Source organism: Piliocolobus tephrosceles, chromosome 3 (genome assembly GCF_002776525.5).
Source record: "Piliocolobus tephrosceles isolate RC106 chromosome 3, ASM277652v3, whole genome shotgun sequence".
In the NCBI taxonomy this organism is placed as follows: domain Eukaryota; kingdom Metazoa; phylum Chordata; class Mammalia; order Primates; family Cercopithecidae; genus Piliocolobus; species Piliocolobus tephrosceles.
In genome coordinates this window covers 51,156,499-51,168,311 of record NC_045436.1, presented here as the reverse complement: position 1 = coordinate 51,168,311, position 11,813 = coordinate 51,156,499, and the positions used below count along the sequence as shown (strand labels likewise).

Genomic DNA, 11,813 nt, shown 5'->3' with positions numbered 1-11,813 from the left:
CAACTTTTGCAGGGAAAGAAAGAAGTGCACTGTAGGTCAAAATTACCCATAGACTTTCTCACTGACTCTGAGTGTGTGTGGGTGTGGGTGTCGGTGTGTGTGGTGTGTGTGTGTAATCAACAACACTGCTGCAGTACCTTTGAACCACATTGGAAAAGGAGGAACCAAAGGCAAGAAAATGACTTGAATCAAAATCATCTCTCCAAGTATGTTATCGATCCATAGAAGGAATGTTCTTGTAGGGTTGCAAAACGACATTCCTGAGGGCTATGTTCATACTGCTTAGGACAGATATTACTGCTCTATATATTTAAATTGATGTTTTGCAAAATAAACACAAGCACATGACATTAACCTTTGTCAACATTCCTTAAATACAGGCTTTACTAAGGAAAGCACGGGTCTTCGTGTGGTTAAGAGACCATAATTTTGGCCTAGGAAAGGTAGTCTTTATGTTGAGAAAATGAAAGCCCTTTGAAGATTAATACTTCTGCATGTCTTCATTCACTTTACAAGGGCACAGCCGTGCTGATTCCTGCACGTAGCAATTTAAGGAGAGTAAGCATCAGCCTCACCTGAGAGATATGAACCATGATGTAATCTTCCCCAGATTGCCCCCGTTCTCCAGCCTCCCACAACTTCACAGTTCGCTACAGTAATACACATCTCCTCCAGACACTTCTGAGAGTTGAGGCTGGACGTCGCAGTAAATACGAACAGAGCCTCTTTCCCAATAAGTTAGCTAATTTAGGTTAGTACATTAAAATTCCCTGAAATGGTATTTGGAGTCTCTTGGAACATTTTATTCCTTAGGCAACTGTGGCCCAAAATAAAATTGCATTTCCCTAAAATGCATCCGTTCCAAGGTTCAGGCCCATCCACAGAAAAATACAGCTGCCTCTCTGTGGCTCACCCTGCCTGGATCCCTAATGAGGCTCTGCTAATCTCCAATTCCTATAAGCGGCTCATTTCTTACTACATCTTGGGCTTACAGCTGTGTGGCTTTTGGGATGAGATTCTTTTTAAAAAGCTATGTTGAAAGGCAATCCATTTGATCAGAGAGTAATATCCTGACTTCATCTTTTATCAGTTCCCAGTGATACTTGGGCTGCAGGTGGAATCCTGCAGTTACCTTGTTTAACATTAAAAACAATTTCATTTTCCTGCCAGAAGCTGGTCTTACTGATCATGTTGCTACTTAGAAGCCTGGAGAATCATGACTTTTACCTAGCTTTTAGTAGTGAGAGATGGCAGATAATCCTAATTAACAAAGAAACACAGATGGGGAGAAAGACTGCAATGCAGAACAAGAATAACAAGTCTACTGTAGTAGTGATTTCCATAATCCAAAAGAGAAAGGGAAATTGTCAAGGCAGCAGGAATTTCTTTCAAGAGCAGTCTCTACTCCAAGAATAAAGTAGAGATGCAGCTGAACTTACTCAGATCCTCTACTTCTTTCTTCAGTTCGGTTGAGGATTTCAATTTAATCTAGTGCTGCAAAACCAACAGTTCAGTAGAAAACACCACCGATTCTGAAGGGAAAATCAGTTTACTATTGCATTAACTGTATTTAAATTCAGAAGGTCTGAAGACATTTTCCCCAAGGAATTACTTCTTTTCTTTACTTCAAATCATTAGTTAAATCTTCTTTTCAAAGATTTAACATTGATACAGGAACTGTCAATGCCTGTAGTCCTGTGACTTGCTGTAGTTGATAGTCTGCTGACTTGGGTGTCTAATCCTGTTGCCAAACGATTGAATGCTTATTAATTATATCCCTGGGCAATGGCAATGGCCATTACCCAGGGTAGCATAACATGAATGCTAAATCCGAATACAGCACAGAGAAAATCTAAGATTCTCGATAAATCAGAACCTATTTGTATATATGGCTGTCAAAACAGACAATAGATCTTCTATGTACGAGCAATAAAAAACACAAAGCAAATCTATCTCTAGAATTAGAGAAGTCATGGCTTTAGGGTCAGCTAAACCTAACTCCATGTAAACACATGAAGAGTCTATATTGCCTTCTGGATAATCCATATATTCACAATTTGCGTGGTTTATAACAGATACAACCAACTCAATAACTCACAAATGGAGAAAGTTGTGGAAATTGATCAAAGAAATACTAAACACCAAGTATCTCCCATTTGACACTGAAAATTTACGAAAATAGTCTTTAAAATTCAGAATCTAAAGGACTGTTAATGAGTCTAAAGGACTTACCAGATCAGTGTCAAAGGTCCTGTAACCGAATGTAGAGAGAAATCTGGGTTCTGTTTTGGCTAGAAAGGGATAGTGAAACAATTTCAATTGATTGACTATTGCATATCACTGTTTATATAAAGCTGTTTTACTTCTCATGGCAATGCAGATATTATTGTCTTCATTTTAAAGAAAAATAAATTGGGACGAAGATAATAGTAATAACACTTACAATGATTGTTTTTATTACTATTAGAGTTAACATTTGGAGGAACAATATGTCAGTTAGCCATACTAAGTCCTTTAACTGTATTATCTTACAGGAACCTTTCCAGAAAAGGTCAATATTTTCATCCTCAATTTATAGATGAAGAAATTGAGGCTTGCAGAGTTAGAATAATTTGCCCAAAATTACACAGTAAAAATAATAAGGCCAAGATTAATACCACAGTCAAGAGTTGCAGTTCTTTCAGAATTTGTCTAGCAGGATTTCTAGTTTTTACCAGAAAACCTCCCACAAAAATAAAACCAAACAGCAACACCAACAACAACAAAACCCAGTCACTTCTACTAGGCCACAACCACCAATTGGGACAGATATGATATACTTTACTTGCTATAAATCTGATAATTGTTCAAGTTACTAGTAATGTGAAATGTAATGGTCCTCTGTAAATTACCAGTAACAAGTGCAATAATTGAAAGTACATGGTATTCACTAGGAAAATAAAGGCAATATTTAAAGTATGAAACCTAGACCAGACCCAGTGGCTCACACTTATAATCCTAACCCTTTGGGAGTTGATTGCTTGAGGCCAGGAGTTTGAGACCAGCCTGGGCAACATAGTGAAACCCTGTCTCTACAAAAAAAAAAAAAAAAAAAAAAAAAAAAAAAAACTTAGTTGGGCATGGTGGAAGACACCTGTAGTCCTAGCCACTAGGGACGCTGAGGTGGGGGAGGGGAGATGATTTGAGCCCAAGAGTTTGAGATTGCAGTGACCTATGATTGTGCCACTGCACTCCAGCCTGGGCAAGAGTACCCTATCAAAAACAAATAGATAGGGCGAGACCCTATCAAAAACAAATAAATAAATAAAGCATGAAATCTAGTGTCAGGTATTTGTGGTCTAGTCAGTGATACACTCAGCAGGAGTATTACAGTTGTTAGTCCCTGCATTAGTATAGCAAATAAACAACTTCCCTGAACTTCTTACCAAAAAATTTCATGGTAATACCAACATTGCTTTGAGCACCAATAAATACATTCATAGCTCATTTATCCTCATCAGTTAACCTTCATCTTATAAAAGCAGAATTAACTATTGACTTCATTATTAAAGGTTGTTCTCGATTTCAAGAGTGGGGACCCTTGAATATTTTGCCAGCCAAGGTTACATTTGTTTTTTGATTATTGCTGTCTCAGCAAAATTATGAAATACCGGCCGAGCACAGTGGCTCACGCCTGCAATCCCAGCACTTTGGAGACCGAGGTAGGTGGATCACCTGAGGTCAGGAGTTTGAGACCAGCCTGGCTAATGTAGTGAAATCCTGTCTCTACTAAAAATGCAAAAATTAGCCAGGCCTGGTGACATGCACCTGTAATCCTAGCTACTAGGGAGTCTGGGGCAGGAGAATCGCTTGAAATCAGGAGGAGGAGGTTGCAGTGAGCCGAGATTGCACCATTGCACTCCAGCCTTGGCAAAGAGTGAAATTCCATCTCAAAACAAAAATATACATTATATATATATATATATATATATATATATATATATATATATATAATTTATATTTATATGAAATACCTTAAGATCTACAAATTGATAAACAAAAAGTTCCATGAAGAAGTTTGGAAATATTCTTGAATTGTCCTAAAGCACCTACAGGATTTCAAAGTAATTTGCCAGACATGTTTTCTAATGCAGGTTTTGTAGTCTCTGGGGTTTTTCTGCTTACTGACTGCATGAGGGGCCCAGGAACTATTAGAGTGTGCATACAACAGTGTGTGTCTCTCTACTTCCCAGGCTCCCTTGCAGCTGAGTTGGCCATATAACTGACAGCAAGTCCTGGAATGCAGCCAGAAGTGATAGAAGCTTCTTTCACACCATACTCCTAAAATATTCCAAGAAATTTCCCAAACCCACTCTCTTTAGTCCGTGCATCTGGAAGTGAAAATTTTAGAAAGGGTAAAGTCACTTAATGGAAGGGGCCTAGGTCTAGCCCCTTGGAGTCAAGCTGTCCAACTAGAAATTCTGCATTAACATTTGTGGGTGGGTATTAACCTTTGTTGGGCTAAGTCATAGAGAATTGTTTTAATTGCAGTCAGCCTGATTTTATAGTGACCTTGGATCCAGAATATTACTTAGATATTACTAGTATCTACTTCATAAAGTGTCTGTGAGGATGAAATATGATAATGAACTCAAATGTAAAGCAACTCCTTCTTTACATGAGTTTGAGTCTGTAGTATATAAACTATAAGTTATGTGTTTTATGATACATGCCTCTAAAAATAAATACACATGCAATTATATATATATACACACACAAGTATATATATATATGTGTGTGTAAACACACACCTCATTCAGTCCATATATCTCTCCACTGTGAATAAAAATGTATAGAAAGCGAGCATTCTTTAGGATGACCATTTGGTGGTTACCAGACATAGAAAAAGACGGTAATAAAATATAAATTTTAGGACAGTCTTTTGGTGATTATGCCAGACTCCTACCAGCATCTTTCCTCACCAGATCAATGGAACAGAAAATTCAATCATGTAGACTCATAGAATGGCAAGCCCACAGAGTGAATGAACTCAATATAGCTCTTTATATCAAAAGATGAGAACTAGAGAATTCAGGTTTGTGTCCCAATATGATAGCCTCTGCACGTTATTATAAAGCAAATGTGAGCTTTTCCCAAGATAGAAAACTATTGTGACTGATTTCTGGGACTTTTAGAAGCCCTTCTACATGCAACTGAATTAAACAGCCAAAGAACTCTTACTAACAGTGGTTATTTCTGCATCAGGTAGTAGAAAATGAGGATCACAATTTTAGAAAAGATCCCAACACTTTCTCACTAGAAGTTAGAGTAATCATCAGAATGACTAGCCTGAGTAAAATCAGTTATACCTATAGGTTTTCAGAAGTAAAAACATGTCTTTTGAATTTGCTTTTTTTTTTTTTTTTTTTTTTTTTTTTTTGGTTAAATAAACATGTATCCCAGAATCTAAAGTAAAATAAAATAAAAAATTATAAAAAGAAAGATGGACAAAGTACACTAGGCAGTTAATTACCACAAATAAAATACACATTGCCAATAAACAGAAGAAATAGTTAACCAAAAATATTTTCTAAAATTTAGTTTATCTTGAGGCAATCTGGGGAACTTGGACATTGGGTATATACAAACACTGGGGCTATTTAGGTAATCCTATCACAGGAACCTAACATTTTTCACTTTTCTCCAGTTCTGTTAAAAAAGAAAGGAAAAATATGTAAACTCAGTACAACATTCACCTAATGCCACCAAGGGCATTGTTTACATATGCAATAGATACTAGTTACAGTGTTGAATATAGAAATGTGTACATATGAGTTATATAGTTCTATCCAAAAGTCAGGAGGCCCAAGATCCAGGAAGAGTTGATGTTCTTTGTAACATATGACATCAGATCACAAAAAATACAAGAATAGTTTTGTTAAATAATTTTCTTGAGTACCAAAATGTTATAAAATTATTCTATTTTTTGGGATCTGGTTAAACTGAAGAGCTTCTGCACAGCAAAAGAAACTACCATCAGAGTGAACAGGCAACCTACAGAATGGGAGAAAATTTTTGCAATCTACTCATCTGACAAAGGGCTAATATCCAGAATCTACAAAGAACTCAAACAAATTTACAAGAAAAAAACAAACAACCCCATCAAAAAGTGGGCAAAGGATATGAACAGACATTTCTCAAAAGAAGACATTCATATAGCCAACAGACACATGAAAAAATGCTCATCATCACTGGCCATCAGAGAAATGCAAATCAAAACCACAATGAGATACCATCTCATACCAGTTAGAATGGCAATCATTAAAAAGTCAGGAAACAACAGGTGCTGGAGAGGATGTGGAGAAATAGGAACACTTTTACACTGTTGGTGGGATTGTAAACTAGTTCAACCATTATGGAAAACAGTGTGGCGATTCCTCAAGGATCTAGAACTAGATGTACCATATGACCCAGCCATCCCGTTACTGGGTATATACCCAAAGGATTATAAATCATGCTGCTATAAAGACACATGCACACGTATGTTTATTGCAGCACTATTCACAATAGCAAAGACTTGAAATCAACCCAAATGTCCATCAGTGACAGACTAGATTAAGAAAATGTGGCACATATACACCATGGAATACTATGCAGCCATATAAAAAGGATGAGTTTGTGTCCTTTGTAGGGACATGGATGCAGCTGGAAACCATCATTCTCAGCAAACTATCGCAAAAACAGAAAACCAAACACCGCATGTTCTCACTCATTGTTGGGAACTGAACAATGAGATCACTTGGACTCGGGAAGGGGAACATCACACACCGGGGCCTATCATGGGTAGGGGGGAGGGGGGAGGAATTGCATTGGGAGTTATACCTGATGTAAATGACGAGTTGATGGGTGCAGCACATCAACATGGCACAAGTATACATATGTAACAAACCTGCACGTTATGCAAATGTACCCTAGAATTTAAAGTATGATAATAATTTTAAAAAAATTATTCTATTTTTAAAATATGTTATCTTAATATACATAGTAATACTTCGAAAAATTACTTGACTGTATCAGATATATTCCTATGTATATAGTTTTCTAGGAATACCATAACAAAATATCAAAAGCTGGGTGGCTTATAGAGCAGAAATGTATTTTCCCACAGTCCTGGAGGCTGGAGGGCCATGACCAGGGAGCAGCAGGGTGGCTTCTTTTGTGGCCTCTCTCCTTGACCACCCTTGCAGTGTTTTCACGTGGTTTTTCCCTCTGCACGTGTATCCCTGGCATCTCTCTGTGTATCCAGATGTCCTTTTTTTGTAAGTACACCAGTTAGATTGGATTTGGGGTCCACCCTAATGGCCCTATTTTATGTTAATCATCTTTTTAAAGACTCTCCAAATACAGTCAGTCTAAGGTACTGGAAGTTAGAGCTTTAACATATGAATTTTGAGAATACACAATTCAACTCCTAACACCATGTCATGAATTAAATAATATAGGAGAATATAATGGAATAATCATGGACCTTAGGGGAAATTGTATTACAAACAAATTCCCGGTTGATCCAGAAGTAGATGCATCTTATGGTGGTTTTTAATCCAATCGTGGTCTTCGCCACTGGCTAAGTCATTTAAGAATGTGTTGAGCATCTTCTTCAGGCCAGATACTGTGGCAGATGTACACGTCAGCAACAGTCCCCGTCTTGAAGAAGTTCAGAACCCAGCGAACACCCAGGAAAAGACATGAACTGTACAAATTTAATGTAATAATAAATAAGCACAACCATAGAAGAATAGATAGTGCATTAGAAGAGCAAAGGTAACTATATCATTCTTCCCGGAAATAAGGAAATTTCCACAGCATAAAGGACACTTCAGTGAAATAAGAAGTTGAGCAAGAAGAAGAAAAACGAAGAAAGACCATTTCCGAGAGAGGAAGCAATCTAGGTGAAGTTTAAAAAGTGGCTGTATGCCTAGATGAAGATGTAAGCTAGAGAATAATGATGATTTGGTCAGAAGAAGGAAAGACCTGGTGTACTCTAATGCACTTGGAGGTATGTAGTGTAATGCTGCCAAATAAAACATTTTGCAATGAGGGAAATCTTCTATGTCTGAGGTGGGTTAGATAAGGTGGTCATAGCCTCTCTTAAAGAGGAACAAACCACCCAACAATGCACAAACCATATCCTGGGTTCATGGTTAGAACATCCTGCCACAAGCTGGTAAAAGAGAAAGGGAGAAAATCCCCCAATTTTTGCAAGCACAGAAGCCCATGAACAATGTCTTTGGGTTGATCTATGCTCATTATAATAGTTAAAAACACTGCTGTGTAGAGAATTAAGATGCTAAGGAGGCATGCAATATATGTACTAGCGTGGCAGCAGTAGCGCGTATGTGTCCAGAAGAGCACCCACAACATGCATTGCAACAATGCCCATTCCCACCCCTTCATGAAAATCATGTAAGACTCACATAAAGGGAGTTTCCCCAGCATCAGTAGGTGCTGTCTTACTTTTGAGCAGCCTACTCTGATCAGCTGTCAGAGTGTACTTTTACTTTCCAATAAACTCCTTTATCTATTTATTATTATTAGTATTATTATTATTATTATTATTTTGAGATGGAGTTTCACTCTTTTTGCCCAGGCTATAGTGCAATGGTGCGATCTCAGCTCACCACAACCTCTGCCTCCTGGGTTCAATCGATTCTCCTGCTTCAGCCTCCTGAGTAGCTGAGATTACAGGCATGCACCACCACACCCGGCTAATTTTTGTATTTTTAGTAGAGATGGGGTTTCTCCATGTTGCTCAGACTGGTCTCAAACTCCTGGCCTCAGGTGATCCACCCGCCTCAGCCTCCCAAAATGCTGGGATTACAGGTGTGAGTCACCACACCCGGCCTCCATTGTCTACTTTTATTTGGACTCACTCTCAAATTCCTTTGTGTGGTGAAATCAGGAACCTGAACTGGCCCACGGACAACATGTGTGTGCTGTGCAATATGGTAGCCACTAGCCACATGTGCCTATTGAGAATTTGAAATGTGTCTTGTGCCACAGAGTAACTCAATTTTTTAAAATTTTATTTGTTTGAAATTTAAATTTAGATAGCCAACATGACTCATGACTACTGTATTTGACAGTGTAGATTTAGAAAGAAAGGGTTTTTTATCTTTTTTCTTCATCTATACTGTCCACATGCACAATACACTCAATTAGATACATTTTTCATTACATGTGAGATGTGTAGCAGGATGTTTAAGTGGAAATTTGACTGTGAATATATGGCAACAAGCATTAGAAACCAAAATGAGTTGCAAAATAGATCACCAAGTATATTAGTCAGGGTTCTTCAGAAAAACAGAACCAATAGGATATGTGTGTGGATAGAGACAGAGCCAGCAAGCTGGAGATGCAGGACAGCTGAAGGTGGAGTGCCTGTCCAAGAGTTGGCAGGCTCAAGATCCAAGAAGAGCTAATGTTTCAGTTTGAGTCTAAAGGCAAGAAACAGCTGATGTCCCAGTTTCAAAGGAAGCAAGGCAGGAGGAATTCTGTCTTACACAGGGGAGGGTTCGTGTTTTTGTTCTATTCAGACCTTCCACTGACTGGATGTACCCACATTAGGGAGGGCAATCTGCTTTCCTCCGCCTATTGTTTTCAGTGCTGATCTCATCCAAAACACCTGCACAGAATCACCTAGAATGTTTGACCAAATATCTGGGCACCTGTAGCTCAGACAAGTTAACTCATGAAATTAACCATCACACCAAGTGAAAACTAAAAAAAGTACTTAATTAGAAACTCAAACCTCTCACACATGTGAAGAATATAAGAGTTTAGACAGCAGTTGTGGAGAGAATTTGTGGGGACTTTAGAGAGAGCTACTCATAGGTTAGTCTACTGTGAGAAACACCAGCTCCAAGGGAAAGGATTTGTTCACCTCTCACCTTGACCCTAATGAGAGAGCTTCGACCGAGAGCTTGGTAGCTGTCCTTGCTATTGGAGTGATGCAGTGGATTGACGTCTGATTCCCACAGGGAAAATTCAAAAAGCAAGTGGGACTGGCTAGCTCTTCCAAGCAGGAGGAAGGAAGGGGAGGGAGCATATTTCAGTTGCCTGACTCCCAACTTTGGTTGACACAAAGCATGCAAGAGTATTTGCCATAACTAGATTTGGACTACATGTGAACTGCTTTATTACAGGGTCACCCATAGGGGCAAACAGGCCTCAGCACAACAATGCTTAAAATACAGCATTCCTAGAGTCAGAGAAAAGTATATCACCTGCATCAAGGGAAATGTAGATGAGCACTCCCCCAGTATTGAGACTTCTAAAGAGAATCACAATTTCAGCACCCAAGAAGGCAGCTTTTAACTTCAGCCATGTCCTGAGAGTATGAAATCAACTTTTGAATGTACCGGTCAAGTAGGATATTTCCAGCCCACATATCACTTCCTCCACTACACTTAAAACAATTAGAAACCACACTTTTCAACTTGAGAGAAGAACTTGTCCAGAATGAAAAGGCTGACCACATCCACTTCCCCAACTGCAAGCTTTCCACCATTCAGCCTTAGTTAGGCAAAGGAGAATAGCTGTAATCCAAGTGCAGTTGGACATTTTACCTGTGATATGAAACTAGACAAATCCAAGAGATGTCTAAGAGGCATAATGAAGGCTTTTGATGAACATATTTTATGTACGTGGTGAGGAAGACAGGGTTTTGAATATCATGCTCAGGTTTCTCCTTGTGTAACTCTCCCCAGCTATATATATTTGATGATCCTATGACTTTGTATTACCTAAGATTAATTACAAAGGTCAGTGGTATGGTGGAGTTCTCATCAAGAGCAGAGAGAAAACTAGCCCCACAGAACAAAGCATTAAGGGACCATGGAGAGAAAAAAAAAAATCACTCTGTATCTAATAGTTGTGCTTATTTGTGTACCAGATACTTACACAATGGTATTCAAATGGTTGATCAATGAGGGGGAAGGGGTATGATCCCTAAAGCAACATCTTAGAAACTTGGGCTAGGTGAGTGAAAATTTACATTTGAGTAGTTCAAAATGCCTTTTTAGAAAGATTGTTATTCTCTTAAGATGAGAATCTCTCCTATGAAGGATGAGGAGCCGTTACGTGATTACTGAAGGAGAATGACCTAAACAGCCTTGTGTTTTAGAAAGCCCACCCTGATGCTTATGTGGGAAATACAGATGGGCTAACCTCAGACTTTAAACACAAACACCTGCTGGGAGATAAATGCAATTGTTCTGGTGAAAGTTGATGAGAACCAGAGCTAACAAGATAAGGTAAGAAATGCAACAAAGGGAAGAATTTCAGGAGATATTTAAGAGGCAAAATTAACAGATCTTGATAACAAAATCAGATGTAGATGATGGGAAAGAGAGGCTTTGGGGATGATGTTCAGGTTTCTGACTTGGGTAATTTTCTCCAGCTATATTAGAGTAGAAACTCCAGAGGCATGAGCTGTGGCTTGGATCAAGGTGGTCCTTATATTTATCAAGTTAGAGCCAGTCCTGACTTTACGAGGTGGACACTGCTATATCACATCATTGTATCATATTACCTTCCTGTGATAGGCAGAATAAGGGTCCTCCAAAGATGTCTATGTTCTAATCCTGGAAACCAAATAAGTTAGGGTACCTATCAAAGGGAATTAAGGTTGCTTGTGGAATTAGGTTGCTAACCAACTAACCTTAAAATAGGAGTAGTATGCTGGATTTATCCAGGTAGGCCCAATGTAATGAAAAGGTCCTTAAACTTGAAAGAGGGAGGCCGAAGAGTCAGTGTTATGGTGATACAATGTGAGA

The 11,813-nt window shown here is 38.6% G+C and overlaps 1 long non-coding RNA gene and 1 other non-coding gene across 2 annotated transcripts in view; both read left to right on the top strand.

Annotated features, from left to right (window-relative positions):
- LOC111551900 overlaps positions 1–11,813 on the top strand; it is a 117,982-nt gene that overhangs the window by 29,689 nt on the left and 76,480 nt on the right. The gene's annotated exons all lie outside the window — the stretch shown is intronic.
- Positions 2,665–2,726, top strand: LOC111551952. Its single transcript, XR_002734511.1, has one exon. It is a non-coding gene; the product is annotated as a U7 small nuclear RNA (small nuclear RNA).